Source organism: Typopeltis vanoorti, chromosome 10, assembly GCF_054136105.1.
Source record: "Typopeltis vanoorti isolate ZY-2024b chromosome 10, IOZ_Tvanoo_1.0, whole genome shotgun sequence".
Classification (NCBI taxonomy): domain Eukaryota; kingdom Metazoa; phylum Arthropoda; class Arachnida; order Uropygi; family Thelyphonidae; genus Typopeltis; species Typopeltis vanoorti.
In genome coordinates, this window is record NC_143558.1 from 51,442,047 (window position 1) to 51,458,942 (window position 16,896).

Genomic DNA, 16,896 nt, shown 5'->3' on the forward strand with positions numbered 1-16,896 from the left:
CTAATATTGTTCCTAAAGTCCAAATGGTGCTCTCTTGCGGGCTAATTTGGTAGTCTTGGCAGTTGGGCTGAAGATCTCATAATGAAAGTCTCCCAAATTTGGGGCAGTTTCATGCACCCAAATTTGTTGAGGTTAGGAACGTTTTTTAGAGCTGCTGAAGATTCTTTGAATAATCTTTCGTATTTAAACTTGCTGCGATGAATTATTTTTGTTTTCTTCCAACGAATTTTATGGTGGGTATCTAAGGCATGGGCTGCTAGCCCAGAGCGGCTGTACTGGTGAAACTGGATGTAGTCTTGGTGTTCTGAAATCCTGATATTTGTTGTTCTGCCTGTTTGGCCAAAATAGGACAATTTGCAGCTGCAAGGGACCTGGTATACACCAGGTAGGTCTAGGGGAAGTGGTTGGTCTTTGGTAGAGCGGATAAGGGATGCCAACTTTTTATATGGTCTGTAACAGGAAGTAAGGTCATACTTTTTGAGGATATTGGTTATTTTCTCAGAGGTGCCCTGGATGTAGGGGATGGTGATAGACTTGGTGTAATCTTTATTGTGAAGGGGGGGAGGGGGGGGTTGTGGTTTACAGATTTTAGTATTTTTTGGATTTTTGGGGGGTTATAGCCATTGGCTAAGAAAGTGTTGAGGATGTGGTTTAGTTCAATAGTCAGGGCCTTGTCATCTGAGCAGATTAATTTTGCCCTGTTATATAGTGTTTTTATCACCCCATATTGTTGTGAGGGGTGGTGGTGTGATTGCTGGTGAATGTATCTGCCAGTGTGGGTGGGTTTTCTGTAAACAGAGAAAACCAAAGATCCATCAAGCTGGCGGGTGATTAAAGTGTCTAGGAAGGGGAGGGTGTTGTTTTCCTCTTTTTCTAAGGTGAACTGGACTCTGGGGTGTTGGTTGTTTAAGTGTGCTAGGAAGGAGTGGAGTGTGTCTTAGCCATGTGGCCAAATAGCAAACACATCATCCACATAACGAAGCCAAATAGTGGGTTTTTGTGGGGTGGAGTTTAAGGCTTTCTCTTCAAATGTCTCCATAAAGAAATTGGCCAAGGGTGGGGAAAGTGGTGAACCCATGGCTGTCCCCTCTATCTGTTTGTAGAACTTTCCTTGCCAAACGAAATAGCCTGAGTTCATTGTGAACTGAAATAGGGCTGAGATATCGGGAGGAAACTTGGCTTGGATGAGCTCAAGGGTTTCTTTGAGGTTGTTCTGCCAAACAGGCAGAACAACAAATATCAGGATTTCAGAACACCAAGACTACATCCGGTTTCACCAGTACATCCGCTCTGGGCTAGCAGACCCTGCCTTAGATACCCACCATAAAATTCGTTGGAAGAAAACAAAAATAATTCATCGCAGCAAGTTTAAATATGAAAGATTATTCAAAGAATCTTCAGCAGCTCTAAAAAACGTTCCTAACCTCAACAAATTTGGGTGCATGAAACTGCCCCAAATTTGGGAGACTTTCATTATGAGATCTTCAGCCCAACTGCCAAGACTACCAAATTAGCCCGCAAGAGGGCACCATTAGGACTTTAGGAACAATATTAGTTTCTTGCTTTCATCCTCATTTGCTTTGTGTTAGTTCCTGAGTGCACATACCATATCTTTATGTTCCTGAAGATGGCAATGTGACGTTGCCGAAATATAGAAGTTATTCATTAAAGTTACCTTTAATTAATATACTTTATATGCGTTGTTAATTCCGTAAACTAATTACCAGTTATGTCTAACCAACGTATAAGTCTTGCTACTAGAAGAAGATATTCAATATATAAAAAGGATTGCAATTCCATTTGTAAGTGGCATCTCCAACAAGCTCGCCAATCTCCTCAAACAAAGAGTAACATTCAAACCAATACAATCTATTAGTAAACTACTAAGATCTCCAAAAGACAACCATCCTTTCTACAAATATGCTGGAGTTTATAATATTCCATGCTCATGTGGCTCTAGTTACATCGGACAGACTTCGAGAAGCCTCGAAATCAGGAAAAAGGAGCACATTGGCTATGTCAAAAACAACAGACAGGACATTTCTGGCCTATCGTCTCATTTTTCTCTACAACTAACCATGTCATCAAGTGGGACAAAAGCTGTTCCCCTTACATAGAGGAAGATTACCATTCAAGAATTTTCAAAGAGGCAGCCACAGTCACCCATTTTACTGTCAACCTTAACAGAAATCAAGGCCTAATACTCCCAGAGATATGGAAAACCCTAATCAGAACCTTAAAAATGGAAGAAATGAACTTTAATACAAACTATAGAAAGTTCCTCAGCAACAGCTAGCTGATCTTGTACACTCGATACGTGTTTCACTCAGGTTCGATACTATTTTATTTATAATTATTCTAGTCAGTTTTTTACAGTTATTCTTGTCAGTTTGCAGTTATGCATAATTGTGAGATTGTTTAAACCTCTATGTAAGCCCTGAAGATGCCAACAGATAAGTGTGGAGAAACTAGTTGGTTCAGTTAATAAAATTGATCAACACTTGATCGGTAAACAAAAAAATATGAAAACGAAAGTTGTTCCCATAATAAGGTGCTTTAGGCACCATCCCTAAAACGTTGAAAAAACATCTAGAAGCACTCGAGTTAGATGGATTAAAAATTGGGCAGCTGCAAAAGGCCGCTTTGTTCGCCACAGCTTTCATTTTCAGAAAGTATTTCCATAACTCATATTCTCTTGGGTAGGACTACTCGAATTAGTGGAATATAACTAGCCTTTTCTTAAGACTGAGGAAGCAAATCAAGTTTTCATCATCATCATGCTCACTGCCCGTTAATGTCTGATGCCTGTTTCACTATCTTCTTCCACCTTTCTTTGTCCAGTGATCAGTGTCGCAGTTTTTGTACACCCATTCCACACTAGTCTTTTATATTGTCTATCCATTCTCTGTATGGTCTACCTCTTCTGTTTAAACCATCCAAAATACCAAACATAAATGTCTTTATCTTCCGGTCCTCACTCATTCTACAGATGTGTCTAAATAATTGCAGCTTCCATTTTATAATCTTCTGCATTAGATTCTGTTTTGGTTGTATCTTCTGATAGAGCTCTTCATTGGTGATTTTCTGTACCCATCCTATTCTTAGAATCTTCCTGTAACAAGTTCTTTCAAATGCCAAAATTCTTTTTCTTGATTCTTTATTTATTACCCACGTTTCAGATCCGTACAGTACACCACTGAAGATGCATGTTTCCAGTACTCTTAGTTTTGTTTGGAGACTGATCACTTTACTTTTCCAGATGTTATCCATGGCCTTCAGATTTGTTCTTCCCTTTGCAATCCTGATCTTTATTTCTTTTTTACAGTACAAGTCATATGTCAGTTTACTTCCCAAATATGTGAATTGTTCTACATTTTCTATATCAGTTCCATCCACTTGTATCTTTTGTTTCATGTTCTTCTCACCAAATACCATTGTCTTTGTTTTTTCCAAGTTCATAACAATTCCAAATCTCTTCTCTTCCTCATTTAACAGTTTCAGTGTTTTTTGGAGTTCTCGTTCGTCTTCTTCAATAATAACAATGTCATCTGCAAATCTCAGATTGTTAATTCTCATTCCATGTACAGATTTTCCTTTGGCATCTTCCTTCAATTTGTCCATTGCTCTTTCTAAATGTGCGATGAAAATGCTTGGTGATATTGGGTCTCCCTATCTAGTACCTCTGCTTGTTTTAAATCGTTTCCCCAAATCATCACCTATTCTAACTGCTGCAACTGCATTCTGATAAACATATTTTAATATAGCTATTAGTTTTTTATCAATTCCATAGGATTCCAGAACTGCTAATGTCACTTTCTGGTCAATACTGTCAAATGCTTTTTGAAAATCAACAAAGCAAGTATATATGTTTTTTCTCCTAGCTTTCTCTGCTATTAACCTCATTGTCAAAATCTGTTGAATTGTAGTTCTATCCTTCCTAAATCCTGCTTGCTCGTCTGCAAGGCATGCTTCCAATTGTGTTCTCAATCTTTCTGTCAATATGATCATCATCACTTTACCAGGGTGACTTATCAAGGCAATCGTTCTATAATTTTTACATTCTAGCTTATTTCCTTTCTTGTATAATGTTACTAATATTGATTTCACCCACTCCTCTGGCATTTTCCCTTCTTTCCATACCATATTTAGTAGGGGAGTGGAGTGAGTAGGGTAGAGTAGGGGAGTAAGAGGCAGGTTTTTTTCGTGCAGAGTTGTGAGTGATTGGAATGCCTTGCCTGAGAGTGTAGTGTCTGCAAGGAGTTTGAATGTGTTTAAGACACAGTATGATGAGATGTGTGTGAGATAGAAGGACCTCCTAGATGAGTCTTTGACTCCATGAGGTCTTGTTTAATAATAATAATAATAATAATAATAATAATAATAATAATAATAATATTACATAGTTGGTGCAGTTCTGTAACCATACTTTCACCACCATATTTAATCATTTCTCCAGTAATGTTATCGTTACCAGGACTGTTGTTGGGGTTTAGCCATCCTATTGCTTTTTCTATCTCTCTTCTTAAAGTGTCCATATCATACTCATTACCTGGTGATGATATCTGCTTCAATTCTTCAGTCAGTTTCCCAATGCTATCTGAATCTAGTTTTTCTTCATATAACTCACTACAGTATTTTGTCCACCGCTGTACAATTTTTTCTTTATTCATCAATACTTTGCCTTTTTCATCTTTAATTGTGGTCTGTTTTGGTTGCCACTTTCTATTAATGGTTCTGATCATTTTGTATATCACCCTTGTTTTATGCTCTCCATAGTACTGTTCTATATTGTTGCATTGGGCTTCTAACCATTTCATCTTATCCATTCTGACTGCTTTTTTCACCTCATTACACTTTCTTCTATATTGCTCTTCTATTTGTTCTGATGTATCCCTTATTATCTTCAACATTCTTTTCTCCTGTACTAACTTCAGTGTTTCTTGTGTAATCCATTTCTTCTTGATCTTCTCTTCTTCTGGTACTGTTTCTTCAACTGCATCTTCTATCGCCTTCGTTACTCTTTTCACTCTTAAATTCAAGTTTTTTTCTTTCTCCACACTTTTAAGTTTCTCTTCTAACACTGTTCTGTACCTTCTTCCTATTTCTGCTACACTTATTCATGCTGTATCTCTTCTATTCTGATGTTGGGGTTTATATTTCTTTTTTAATTTCAACTTGATGTTTGCAATCACTAAACTATGGTCCGAGTCTATATCTGCTCCATGAAAAGTTCGACATTGCTGTACTGATGTTATCGATCTTCTTTTAATCATAATCATATCAATCATGTTTTTGGTTTTCCCATCATTTGATCGCCACGTCCATTTGCTACACTCCTTTTGTTGAATCAAGCTTTGATGAATATACATACATACATACATACATACATACATACATATATATATATATATATTATGTTGTTATATATTATGTATAATATATATATATATATTACACAAGAAGAGCCACAGCCTGATCGTTTACACAGGGAAGGTAATGAAGATATGATTAGGTGATTATTCTCCTGTTTTATAGTGGCAGTAACACACAGTACAGTTTTATAATAAGGTTTAAAAATTAAAATGACAGCATACTTATTATGATTAAGTCCCTAACCTCTATAACTCTGTTGATTTAATGTATCAACTTATGTCCAATTCGAATTAAGTCCTGCCGAATGGAACGGAACCCGGATGTAAGTCGAGGGATCACTGTATAAATATATATATATATATATATATATGTTACGGTTAAAGTGATAAATCCGATTATTATTAATAATTACCAGTTAAAGTGAATAATTTATGAGAATTAATCATAAATAATAGATAATAAGGGATAATAGATAAATCAGAGAGGAACTGATCAGTGTTTTTCTCCATTGATGAGGAAAGAGGTACAGCAACGACGTTTATCTACTATCCCCATTCATCTGCCTACAACAACTTTTATTTGTTATCCCCATTTATCTGCCCACAATCATTAAGCTCGGCCCACAACAACGTTTATCTTTCATCCCTATTAATCTGCCCACGACAAACTACGACTTCACTCTGGTTCGACATGCAACATCCAGGTTAGTTTAGGTTAGGTTAGGTTAGTTTATAATGATTTCTGATTTCATTGAGTGCAAAAGAAGTACTTTCCTTACTTTTATCATTATAAACTAACCTAACCTAAATAACCTAACCAATAAAGGTTAGATTAGGTTAGTTTATAATGATTTCCAACCGATAAAGGTTAGATTAGGTTAGGTTAGTTTATAATGATTTCTGATATGATTGAGTGCAAAAGAAGTACTTTCCTTACTTTTTTCGCTATAAACTAACCTAACCTAACCTAAGCTGTTATAATTTCTATTGAGAATAAAAACCTATATATAAAACCTATAAACATGTTTTTATTACATTTACCAGACTCCTCTGGGAATTATTCACTTTAATCGGTTAAAGTGATTAATACTCGTAAATTATTCACTTTAACCGGTAATTATTAATAATAACCGGTGGCCATAAAATAACTTTCCCTCTTTGGAGGCATCTGTAGCTAAAACCAATAAACAGAATGAGACCAAATTTTATATTGAGACTTTTGAAGGCATGTGGAGATGATTTCTGCGAAAAAAAGATTTAGTACCAAAAGTCGCCGATAGGGGAAATTTTGATGCTGATGGAGCCTGAAACAAGTGGATAATTACATTAAAGGCAGATAAAATGGAATAATAACATTTCGACGGTGTAAGCGACAGCCGGGCCACTCATTCCAGCTGGATATGTGGCGAGTTACAACGATAATAATAATAATAATAATAATAATTAAACTAAAACAACTTGCGAGAGACACAGAAATTAATGTAGTGATTGAACTCACAGGAAATAATGTTTTATTCATCAGAATCAGGGTCCCTTGGACCACATACACAATTTTCAATGTGCTGCCTTTCTTCTGTACAACAAATTGCATCCGGTGTGCGACATGTTCTACACCTGAGCAGAAGGAGTCCTATTAGATGTTCATTACAGCCCATTTTATGTTCTCTTTCAAGACATGCAAGTTGGGAATGCACCAACATACACAACGGATTTCAAATACCCCCACAGCCAAAAGTCACATGGAGTGATGTCCGGGGATTGAGGTGGCCATGCCGTCGGAAAGAACTGACTGATAACTAACCTTCTCATTATTGAAATGCTGGCTTAAAAGGCGCTGTGCTGAACGTTTAATGTGTGGCCTTACTCCATCCTGCATAAAAATTATGGAGTCCAAACATTGTCTTTGCTGCAATGCAGGAATGACCTCATTACCGCATTCCTGCAGTGCAGGAACCTCATTACCTTATTACCCCTACAGGACCTGTAGGGGTAATATGCTCAAAAAAGTATGGTCCTCTTATGAAATCGGCTGTGAAGCCACACCACACAGTTACTTTTGGAGAATGCAGTGGTACGTACTGGTTCGCTTGGGGATGTTCAGATGCCCAAATTCTGCATTTGTGTGTGTTGACTGACCCATTCAGATAAAAATGAGCCTCATCACCCCACAATATTCTCCAAGGCCAGTCATTGTCGACCTCCATTTGGGCAAGAAACATCAGCGCGAAGGTCATGTGCTTATCATAATCTGCGCTAGTTAGTGCTTACACATGACTGAACTTATATGGATAGAAGTGTAGCATCTTCCGTGAGATTTTCCAGACTGTACCATAAGCCATATTAAGTTTGCGAGCTATGGCACGAGCGCTTGGACCAGTACTGGTCCCTGTGTCATCGAACACCACAGTAGCAACATTTGTTACTGTCTCTTCTTGCACTGCTTTCCATCCTCTGCCAGGTCTAACTCCTAGTGATCCAGTTTCTTCAAACTTCTTAATCATAGCTCTCAGTGCTACTGACATAGGACCTGCATGCAGGTTATGAAGCCTTCGAAATTCTTGAAGGGCCGCTACGGCATTGCACTGTTTAAGGTAAAACAACTTAACAAGTAAAGCACGCTGAGGTAAGGTAGGACGCATATTAAGCACAATTCGTCAGTCATTCGAATAACTGCCTGAATGTTCCCAATCCCTTTTTAAGTGGAATTGATGCCGCTTCTGTCATGTACACACAGTAAAATTGCATGATCCTTTTTACCTGCATTTACTGTAAATATTAGACTGCTTTCGGCTCCACCAGCACCAAAATTTCACCTATCGGCGACGTTTGATACTAAATCTTTTTTTTTGTGGAATTCATCTCCCCATGCCTTCGAAAGTCTCAATATAAAATGTGGTCTCATTCCGTGTATTAGTTTTAGCTACAGATACCTCCAAACAGGGAAAGTTAATTTATGGCCACCCTGTATATATATATATATATATATATATATTTATTTATTTATTTAGGATAACCTTTTTTATGGTTTTTAACTTCTCCAAAAACATGTGGAGAGCAAGTAATTGGGGTATCTTTTTTTTTTTTTTTAATATTGATTTATAAATTTTGTCTTGATTTTTTAATCCATGTAGTATGTTATCTATCTGTTTCATAAGATTAGGAGTAGAATGGTTGGATATATTTGGTATGGGTTTTGGTCCTTCAAGATTTCTTCAGTTTTGTTATAGTAATCAATTTTATTTATGATAATCATGACATCATCTCTGTCAGCTTTAGTTATCATAATGTCTAGATTTTTTTAAAAGAGTTAGAGCTTTATGCAGATTGGTTGAAAGATTAGGCTGTATTTTTATTTTACTATTAATAATGTTTTTTTATTTTATTGAAAACGGCTTCTTTCTTAGGATCTGTTTTCAATTTGGCCTATGTTTTGATAATGTCTTCACCTGGAACTTTGAATGGGAATTACTCCTAGGTTTCAACCGATAATAAATGACTAACAATTTAATGTAGCCTATTTTAGTAAACTCAGCCACTTTTTTCACTTTTCATTCCTCATTTCTTTTCCTTTCCTCTAGAGAGCACTCTTCACGATTCTGAAGATGATTCCACACACACACACACACACACACACACACACACACACACACACACACACACACACACACACACACACACACACACACACACACACACACACACACACACACACACACATTGTAATTCTAAAGTATCAACCACTTTATTTATTAATTATTTTTATAATATAATTTAATCTTTAAACTTTTACATTTTTAATCTTTCACAGACTTTTTATTGTTTAAGTGGTTTGTATCCTGCATTTATCAGATATGATATTCCATGTCAGACAATACAAAATCTGAAATCTACTCTTTTTGATCTTCTCTGGCTTAAAATTCCTTGCACCATTCAGTTACATTCATTTATTATCTCTGATGCCCTTCACTGATAACTACTCAGCCTTTTGATCATTTATCTTTAAAGCTAATTTTTCTGCAATCCAAATATCCAAACATTGTCGCCATCTTCCTCGGGGAGTTCAACATTCACAACTCAGACTGACTTCCCTTCTCTAATTCTATTGATATTTTACAAAAATTGTCCATCTACCTACTGGAAATAGAGATGACTTAAGACTTCGAGTCTCTTCTTAGCCAGTTCTAATACCAAATATACTGATAATCTCAACTCTTCCGTTCATAACTCATACCACAGTATACAAATACCAAAAAATTGTGGCCATCTTCTTTGGGAAGTTCAACATTTACAACTCAGATTGGCTTCCGTACTATAATTCTATAGATCAGGTTGTAGGAGACACTCTGAGTTGTAAATGTTGAAATGTTGTCAATCTGTGGCCTCCACTCTTTGAGAGGTTGCAACTGATTATTACATACATACATACATACATACATAGCTCATGGCAAAAACATGATGTTAAAAAAGAGAATCATGATGTCATTATATATTAACAGAATTGAAGAATTTAAAATATTTTAAGTTAAAACTTTGAAGGAAAACACAGATCTGATCCAAGAAGTTGAAAAATTAAAATAAGAGCTAAAAGTAAAAGTCTTAATATGTTATAATAAGTAAAAGAAACATATATATCATTATAAATTCAGATCAAAGTTCGTAATCCAGGTCACAGCTTCAAGAGCCACTTGTAAAGTCATTCCAGTCATTCTGATAAGCACAGAAGATGCATTCTGTTACAATATGTTGCATAGTCTGTCGTGGAGCACCACAGTCACATTCTGGAGATGTTTATCTGTTCCATTTATAGAGCGTATCTCCACATAGGCCATGATTTGTCCGAATTCTATTTAGTACAGTCCATGTTTTGCGAGGTAGATCTGATCCTGTGATGATTTGATCACCTTTAAAGATGTTATCCAAATGTTCTTTCGTATTTTCCTTCCATGTTTCTTCCCACTTTGATAAAAGATTAAAATTATTTAGCACTAGTTCTTCTGCTGCTCGTAGTGATGGATGGTGAGATTTCAATCTATTGACGATAAGAGTTGGGAGATCCTGATGAATATGTAGGTTTGGATTACCAGCAATTTTTTGGAATTCACGGACTAAAGAATTCAATCTACGTAATTCTGTAGGAATAATGCCTGCTAAAAGAAGTAACCAATATGTTGGGGTCAATCTAATAGAGCCTGTAATTAATCTTAAGGTATTGTTCAATTGAGAATTGATAATCCTTGTGTGAGGACTATTTAGCCACACAGGATCACAATATTCAGCACTTGAGAATACCAAAGCAAAGGCTGTTGTCTGAAGAGTAGAGGCTCTAGAACCCCAGGTAGTGCCACAGAGTCTCTGTAGGATATTATTACTTGTCCTTAGTTTATATGGCAAGTTTGAAAGACGTTTCAGAAAGTGAGAGAACGGTCAAGTGTGACTCCCAAGTACTTATGGAATGTATTATATGGAAGTATAGTGTTGTTCAATTCAATTTTTAGTTTCACATTTGCCAAGTTATTGTGGGATGTTGCTACAGACCCAGGAGCACAGAGGACGGGGACCAGGAGATGTTTAGACAGTTAAGTTTGGCAAGTGCAAGAAGAATGATTGTTATGGGAGATTTTAACTACAGTAGTATAAATTGGAGAGAGGAAGATGAATGTAGCAATAGGGGAATGGAATTTCTAGAATTCTTGAGGGACAAGTGTCTTAGGTAACATGTAACAGAGGGAACAAGAGGTTCAAGAGTTTGGGATTTGGTTACAGCATCAGAAAAGTTGATAATAACTGAAATGACATCTCTCCCACTAGTTGGGGAGAGAGTGACCATATGGTTTTGACTTGGAAAATGAATAGACATGCAGGAGTATCAAAGAGTCAGGAACTTATGTGGAATTATAAAGCAGGTGATTATAATAGTCTTAGATGTCAACTTCAGGAAGTTTTATGGAGGGAGGAATTGGAAGGCCGGGATATCATTAGTGCGTGGAAAATTATGAAAGAATATTTGTTAGCAGCAATGGTAAGTTGTATACCACGAGTGAAAAAGAGGACACGATTTGGAGTAAAGTGGATGACAAACAATATTATACAGGAATTGCATGCGCAAATGAGGCTATGGAACAGATATAAGGAGACAGGTGAAGAGAAGATACATGAAGAATATAAGACACAGGCCAGAAGAGTGACTAGTGTGGTAAGGAAAGCGAAACTGGAATATGAGAGGAGATTGGCCCTAAGATCCAAAGAAAATCCTAGGGAATTTTTTAGCTATGTGGCCAGTAAGAGGAGAAATTACTGTGGAAGGATGATATTGTGATAAAAACGGGAATAGAGTGACTGATGTAGAGGACATAGTGGAATTGTTCAATGAACACTTTATTGGAGTATTTCATCCTAGAGGAGTCAGTTTTAATGCTAGAGGGATAGGGCAGGTTCGAGGTTTAGAGGTACAGGAGGAGAGTGTGTTTCAGATACTGAGTACTCTGGATGTCAGTAAAGCTTTGGGACTGGATGGTATTTCACCACGAGTTTTGAGAGAATGTGCTGGGGAACTGACAGTGCCTTTAACTTGGCTTTTCAATGAAAGTCTGGCTGCGAGAAAGGTGCTCACGGAATTGAAGGAAGGTAAGATAGTGCCATTGCATAAGGGTGGTATCAGACTGGAAGTGTCTAATTATAGGCCAGTTTGTTGTGTGTCATCAGTAGTTGTTAAGATATTGGAGAAAGTAATGATGGACCGTATACAGCATTGGGCAGATGAGGATAATGTTATCTGTGAGAGTCAACATGGATTTGTGAAAGGGTGCTCTTGTTTTAGCAATATGCTAGCCTTTTATAATAAAGTTACAAGAACATTAGATGAGGGAAAGGCATATACTGCAATTTTCTTAGACTTAGCAAAGGCATTTGACAGGGTGCCACATGATAAGCTTATATTTAAGTTGCAGCACATGGGTCTGGATGTGAGATTGGTCAACTGGATTCAGGATTGACTGTCCGATAGGTATCAGAGAATTGTGTATGTGGGGGGCAGTTTCAAGGAAGCAAAGGGTTACAAGTTGGGTACCACAGTGCTCAGTAGGCCTATATTGTTTAACCTTTATATCAATGACATTGCCAGTGGATTGCAAGGGGATATTCAGTTGTTTGCGGATGATGTGAAGCTGGGAAGAATTATTAGTAATAGTGCAGATGTGGTAGCCCTGCAAGAGGATTTAAATAATCTTGACAGATGGGCAAATGAATGGGGGAAGGGGGGGGTGTCGGTTTAATGCAGCAAAACGTAAGGTCTTGAGGTTTGGGAAACATCGATGGGACACTGCATACTCTACGGGAGGAGTTAAACTGGAGGAAGTAGGGGAGACAAGAGATCTGGAGTTGATGATTGGTAGAAACCTGAAATTTAGGGGACATATTGCAAAGGTGGTGAAGGTAACACAGAGGATTGCTGCAATTATGAGAAGGACACTGATCTGCAGAGATAAAAGGGTTATCATTCTGTTGTATAAGTCTCTGATCAGACCACACTTAGACTATTGTTCTCAGATTTGGTCCCCAGGATTTGAAGGGGATAAATTTTGAAGGGGACAAAGATGGTTTCAGGACTGTACAATTTTGGTTATGAGGATCGTCTGAGGGAATGTGGACTGCAGAGTTTGGTGGATAGAAGAAGAAGGAGAGGTGATATGATTGAGACTTTTTAACTATTGAGAGGTGGTTACAGGGTTGACACTGGGGAGTTCTTTCACTTGGTTGAACAGCGGGAAGGAATGATTACAAGAGGCCATCTCTGGATGTTACGAAAGGAAACTGTGAGCAAGAGAGTGAGGAGTGGTTTCTTTGCATGGAGGGTGGTTGAACCGTGGAATGAATTGCCTGATGGAGTGGTGAGAGTGAGAACGGTCAATGAGTTTAAGGAGTGGTATGATAGACTTTGTGTTTCTTAGGGGATGGGACCTCCCTTCGATGAGTCTTGACAGACTTTATGTTCTTAGGAAGGACCTCCCACGATGAGTTTTTTGACTCCATGGAGGCCTGAATAATAATAATAATAAAAAAAAGATATTACCGTTTTGCTCCTATTTAAACAGAGTCTCCATCTTTTAAAATATTCATCCAGAATAGTTAAGTCAGCTTTTAGAATTTCTTCTGTACGAGTTATGCATTTATGCTGTGTAGTTATTGCTCTATTGTCGGCATAACAAAATTTCCTTGACAAAGTGATGGGAAGATCAGATATATACAGATTGAATAATAACGGAGATAAAACAGATCCCTGTGGTAGTCCATTATTTAACTTCATTTCGCTGCTAGTTTTATTTCCTATAGTCACTATAAATCTTCTATATCTTAGCATATTGTTAATAATATGCACTATTGTTTTACATGGGATAATTTATATAATTTATATAGAAGGCCTTGTCTTCAAACGGTGTCGAATGCTGTTGACAAATCAATAAATGCTGCTGATGTTTTTAAACCTTTTTGAAAACCAGCTTTTATGTGAGTTACCAAAGAGAGAACCTGGTTACAACATCCACGATTTGGTCTGAAGCCAGCTTGTTCTATTGGAAATTTTTAAAAATTGTGGAGCTTATTCTATTATAAATAATTCTTTCAAAGAGTTTATAACAACAACTGAGGAGAGTAATAGGTCGGTAACTTTCCGGTTTATGATTACTAAGGAGATATGATGCAAAGTGGTTTCCCATTGCCTTCCTTGCCTTAAGTATTTATGTCTGTAGCTATGTGTGTTCACGGGACTGGTTTGACTGTTTTGAGGGATGAAAATCCCGAGTTACTGGGAGAAAAACCCTCAACCTCCATATGAGATCGGTTAACTTATTTTTAGTCAAAAGAGACCAGATAAAGGTTCCTCACATCATGGACGGGAATCAAACCTAGGTCTTTCCGACCAAAGGGCTTTGTCTATACTGACTGAGCCACGGAGGCTCTATTTCACATCTATCAAATATTACTGGAATTAGAGATAATCCTCTCCACTTACTAAAATTCTCCTTGGTAATAAACAAAAATTTTAATTAGTCCAAGTAAAGGAAGAGTAGAAATCATGAAAGGCATTCTATCTGACACTGCTGTAGTGTCCAATGACACTGTAGTAGTGTCAGACACTACAGCAGTGTCAGATCAGATAGCATAGTGTCCAAAGACAGAAAACTAAGAGTAGATGGGTGGAGGATGTTTAGTAGAAAAGGAGACTTGGATGAGTTACCTGGATGTGGTATAAGTTACCAAGAGGAGAGCTGATAGCAACAGTATATTTGGAAGCAAAACTGGTTAAGAAGAGACTGAGAATTTTGGATGCATGGAGAAGATCATCTCTAATTCCAGTAGGTAGATGGCCAAAATGTAGCTGAATAGGGTTTCTGGATTATAATAATACTAATAATAATAATAATATTGAAAACAAATAGATAAAATTTTAAAAAATAATAAAAAAAAACTACGTACAATACTAATGTTCTATAGATTTATAACCTCTGGTAGGTGAAAATCACATAAAACTCACACACATATGCTGCATTAGTTTTAGTCTTAGTAATTACTGGAGCTAGTTTAAATAGCAGAGATTGCAGTGACTCTCTCTCTCTCTCTCTCTCTCTCTCTCACACACACACACACATCCATAAACTGGAAAATAACTGTTTTAAAAAAATCAACATGGTATATAGTTAAAAGACTATATATATCCCAGGTAATATTTTCAGGAGACTGTTCTGCATGTTATGTGTATAATACTACTTGATTACCTTGATCAAGTAGTATTATACACATAACATGAAGAACAGTCTCCTGAAAATATTACCTGGGATATATATAGTATATATATGGTATATATGTATACATAGTGTATATATATATATATATATATATATATAGTTAAAGATACCAAGCAATTTTAAACCTGGTTTTACTCCATTTCCCAAGTAAGCAAACAGACTAAAAGTCAAGTTTGCGCCTGCAATTGATGCAAGTCTAACTGATCCCACAGGTAGTGCAGGACCAGGGCAACTCGTGGAACAAGCTCCGATCACTAATCTTAATATTTATTTACCCTTAATGCCAAAACACATCTCCAAGAAGGGGATGTATGATGTTTTGTATTAAAGGCAAGGGGCCACTACCCAGACCGGTTTCGACCTTTATTGAGGTCTCGTCAGTGGGAGCTAGGCTAGAAATAGAAATACCAAGATTTAGTAATACAGATACAGAGCTTGTAAGTATTTCGCCAAAACAAGTTACCATAAGGTGTTTTAACCTTATTATTAAATAAAAATCTCTGGAGGAGATATAAATGTAGAAAGTATTTTTACCTTGGGTATAAATATGTTAAAGATACCAAGCAATTTTAAACCTGGTTTTACTCCATTTCCCAAGTAAGCAAACAGACTAAAAGTCAAGTTTGCGCCTGCAATTGATGCAAGTCTAACTGATCCCACAGGTAGTGCAGGACCAGGCCAACTCGTGGCAAAGGTGGAACAAGCTCCGATCACTAATCTTAATATTTACCCTTAATGCCAAAACACATCTCCAAGAAGGGGATATACCCAAGGTAAAAATACTTTCTACATTTATATCTCCTCCAGAGATTTTTATTTAATAATAAGGTTAAAACACCTTATGGTAACTTGTTTTGGCGAAATACTTACAAGCTCTGTATCTGTATTACTAAATCTTGGTATTTCTATTTCTAGCCTAGCTCCCACTGACGAGACCTCAATAAAGGTCAAAACCGGTCTGGGTAGTGGCCCCTTGCCTTTAATACAAAACATCATACATCCCCTTCTTGGAGATGTGTTTTGGCATTAAGGGTAAATATTAAGATTAGTGATCGGAGCTTGTTCCACCTTTGCCACGAGTTGCCCTGGTCCTGCACTACCTGTGGGATCAGTTAGACTTGCATCAATTGCAGGCGAAAACTTGACTTTTAGTCTGTTTGCTTACTTGGGAAATGGAGTAAAACCAGGTTTAAAATTGCTTGGTATCTTTAACATATTTATACCCAAGGTAAAAATACTTTCTACATTTATATCTCCTCCAGAGATTTTTATTTAATAATAAGGTTAAAACACCTTATGGTAACTTGTTTTGGCGAAATACTTACAAGCTCTGTATCTGTATTACTAAATCTTGGCATTTCTATTACTAGCCTAGCTCCCACTGACGAGACCTCAATAAAGGTCGAAACCGGTCTGGGTAGTGGCCCCTTGCCTTTAATACAAAACATCATACATCCCCTTCTTGGAGATGTGTTTTGGCATTAAGGGTAAATATTAAGATTAGTGATCGGAGCTTGTTCCACCTTTGCCACGAGTTGCCCTGGTCCTGCACTACCTGTGGGATCAGTTAGACTTGCATCAATTGCAGGCGCAAACTTGACTTTTAGTCTGTTTGCTTACTTGGGAAATGGAGTAAAACCAGGTTTAAAATTGATTGGTATCTTTAACATATTTATACCCAAGGTAAAAATACTTTCTACATATATATAGTATACATATGGGAT

The 16,896-nt window shown here is 37.0% G+C and overlaps 1 protein-coding gene across 1 annotated transcript in view; it reads left to right on the plus strand.

The window, feature by feature from the left end:
• Positions 1 to 16,896, plus strand: part of LOC150102413 (calmin-like) — a 291,766-nt gene that overhangs the window by 257,304 nt on the left and 17,566 nt on the right. The window lies entirely within an intron of this gene.